The sequence below is a fragment of the Gavialis gangeticus genome, unplaced genomic scaffold, assembly GCF_001723915.1.
Source record: "Gavialis gangeticus isolate Ggan-Ray unplaced genomic scaffold, GavGan_comp1, whole genome shotgun sequence".
NCBI lineage: Eukaryota > Metazoa > Chordata > Crocodylia > Gavialidae > Gavialis > Gavialis gangeticus.
In genome coordinates this window covers 76,276,179-76,279,985 of record NW_017729029.1, presented here as the reverse complement: position 1 = coordinate 76,279,985, position 3,807 = coordinate 76,276,179, and positions in this window count along the sequence as shown.

The following is a 3,807-nucleotide window of genomic DNA, read 5'->3' as shown; positions in this document are numbered from 1 at the left end:
TCTCAGGCCCCCAGTCTATCCTCCCCTGCCATAACTTGATGTTCAATTAAATATGAATATGGGAGGCTGGCTTCAGAGATAACACTAAGCCTTAAGCGGTTTGCATTGCCCTGCTCAACAACTGAGGCCCCAGGCTTTGCCTTAGGAAGGTATTGCTCTTTTTCCTCTCAGTGCTGTTCTAGGACCAGCAACCCTAGTCTAGTTCTCTGAGCTCAGAGAGCCTCTAGCCAAACTCAACGCCCTGTAGGAACAAGCTGTTTCTTACTGGTATTGAACATGGCCATAATAGCCCTAGTCATGATCTGCAGCCTCACTATTCACTAGGCTCTCTGGCCCTCTGTTGGTTTCAGCATACGAGGTCCCTGACTTTTGTAGAGCTGGCCTCACTCCAATTTTATCCCACCGGGTCCCTGACCCTTGCACAACTCAAAGCACAGATTGCCTCCCAGATACTCCCCATGACCCCCAACATCCCTATAATCACTCCTAAACCTGTATTTAGCACAAGCCCCAAAGCAAAAACAAAACATATAACATACCCCCCTGTATATTTTTTTTTTCCTTACAAAGCTCCATCACTTGTGACAATCTGGAGCAAGACTACATCTGCTAAGTGTGGGCTAGGCTAATATAGCCCCTTGCTCCTCTTGTGTCCAATCACCTGATTTGGCACCCTGCAAATAGGACCAAGGTGTTCCTGAATAGCTAAGTGTCCTACTGCCTGCAGTTTATAGGCTAAACCCTGTGAACCTTCAACCAAGCTACGCTTCCCCTACTGGCTATTTTGCTAGCATGCAACAGGGGTTCTGCTGCCTGCCTGCAATTTCCTCTGCATTACTGAAGTAACAGGGGCCAGGGATCCCCTGTTGCAATGATCCAAATTAAAATCTAAATAAATGGTCCTATTATGCACTGTGTATCAAATTAAGGAGTGCGTTTTGGACAGGTTTTATTATTATTGTTGCTATTATTGCTCGCTATTTTAAACTCACTTCATGATACTTGATACAAAATTAAATACTATTTCTTTTCTTCATGGAATTTTTCAAACTTACCTTAAGGGGGAAGAATTTAAAGCCTCATCAAGGAATGGAAGAGAGATTAATTATCTCTGATCATCCTTCATAAATACCACCGTGTCCCTGGGAAGTCACTTCTTCTAAAGTGGCTGCTCCACATTCCTGCTCGTCTCCAGCCTTGGTACTCTGGACCCATTAGGCTTCAGACAAACACAGTTGGTGCTGAGGTATTAAAGGATCTTAGGGAAGGAGGGAATTTATTTTAGACCGACTGATCCTCTGCTTTATAGGAGCATTTTTCCTATTTTGAAATGTGATTTCTTCTCCTCTGTGCCATAGAGTACGTAAGCCTGTATTCAGAACATAGTGCAATCATCATGACTTTGTCCCCTGTGAATGAATGTTTAATATACTGATCTTCAACTAGATAAAATTATTATGAAGAAATATATTTTCTGATAAAAACAAAATGAATTTGAAGGCCTCCAGCAATAACCCACACTAACCTAATAAAATATAAATTAAAAAAGGAACTGCTGTAACATGATGCATACCTTGTGGAAACAAGAAGCCTCATATTTTGCTCTCTCCCCTCTTGGTTGGTATCATCTCCTTGACTCTAATATAGACTCAGAGGATAGATCATGTCTGTGTTCCCCCTGTAGAGTACCACATAGTACTATGATGTTATATTCAATGGCTAAATAAATAATGACCCTGATGATAGAGGAAGTGACACCAATCTATTTTCAGTAATAATCAGTCTAGCAAGATGAAGAAATTTTGTTGCCCCTTTATCTCCCTGGAAGGCCTTTGTCTTTAGACTGATGGTTTATAATTTCAAGCATATAAAAATCAACCTTCCTTGTAACAAACCCTCTCTACAGTTGGCCTTTTCCTATTGATGGTATTTTCTTCTTTAATAAATGCCTTGCACAGAGCTACAGGAAAAATAATTGTTACATTGCAGGGAGGCAATAGAAGACATTCATGCTTCACAATATTGTTTTCAAAGAAAAACCATAGTATAGCTGACCCAGACTATCAGTGGTTTAGGTAGGTAGTATGTAGCTATTCAGAAGGCAATAATATACCATTGGGAACTGGCTTTCTAACAAATAAAGGAATATACAATACAATTCATAAAATATAATAACATTTTCTATAAATATAACATGCTGGCAGTTTGAGAAAAGTCTGTGGCATGAAAGACTTTATAGCAAGGTTATCCTTACTCCTGAAACTTAGTAAGGAATAAGGAACATCTGGGGACACATTGTTTTCTGATGAGTGCTGAAAAATTTGGGCCAAAATTGTTTATTGGTTAAAAATATTGGAATGGAACATTTCAATTTACAAAACTTAACAAAACACCCCCCCACACACAATAACAGCAGCAAAGGGAATTAAGCCAACAGATTTACTACACTGGCATTTCTGGTGGAAATCTGTGTTTTCAATGAAAAAATGATTTGTCCAAAAAAATGACCAAAAAGCTCAATTTTAAAGATACAAACCATTGTATTAATATATCGATATAGAAATTAATAAAAAAGGAGACAGCTTCAGAGCATCTTCATTAAAGTAATGTATGGGTTTATGGCCCACACAGTTTAAAAATTAAAGAAATAAGAAATATGTAATGTGTAAATCAGAATCATAGAATCATAGAAAATGAGAGTTGGAAGGGAGCTCAGGAGGTCATTTAGTCCAACTCTTTGCTCAAAGCAGGACCAGCCCCAACCAGATCATCCCAGTCAAGCCTTGGTCTATCTGGGTCTTAAACACTTCCAAGGATGGAGATGCCACAACCTTTTTGGGTAACCTGTTCCAGTGTTTTACTACCCTCCTAGTGAAAAAGTTTTTCCTAATATCTAACCTAAACTTCCTTTGCTGCAACTTAAGACCATTGCTCCTTCTTCTTTTATCTGTCACCACTGAGAGCAGTCTAGCTCCATCCTCCTTGGGACCACCCTTTAGGTAGTTGAAGGCTGCCATTAAATCCCCTCTCAGTCTTCTCTTCTCTAGACTAAATAATCCCAGTTCCGTCAGCCTCTCCTCAGAAGTTATGTGCCCCCAGCCCACTAACTATTTTAACTGCCCTCTACTGGACTATCTCCAGTTTGTCCACATCCCCTCTGTAGTGTGATGGCTAGAAAATGCTATTTAGAGGTTTGCTATCTGGGTCTGTATCTGGGTCATAAATCCAATGCCAACAATTGGCAACCTTGCCAGGATGGGGATGGTGACTCTGGCTCAGGGACTGGGACCCGGTCCAGTGCCAACAGGTGGTGACTGGGATTCTGGGACTGGAACTTGAGGGCAGTAACCTGACCAATCAGGGAACCTGTTGATACAGAGTAAACCTCTAGAGGGGTAAGCCAAGACTCGTAGTAGGGTCAGGCTGTGGAACTATGGGTGGAGACCTGTTGGTAAGGTAAAACCATATGATAGTTCTAACTAGTGTTGTAAGCTAAGTAACCATGTTTGTGTCAGAGTCTTTTGTGCAGGAAGTTTGTTTGTTGTGTAGCAAAACCCCCAGGTTTTTCTTTTCTTTTTAATTAGAAATATGACATCCCCTTTTCCCCATCATTTCTGCCTTTTTCTCTCCCCTCCTCTATTCCCTATGGGTATATATATAAGTAGTTATAAGTTAAGTTGAAACCCTGTGTACATAAGTCCCCTTTTATAGTAATCATGAGCTGCTGTAATAGTGTTTTGTTGTGTGTGTTGGATTACTGTAATGTATTACACAATATGGTTATTGTGTCTTAAGTGTCTTATGTTA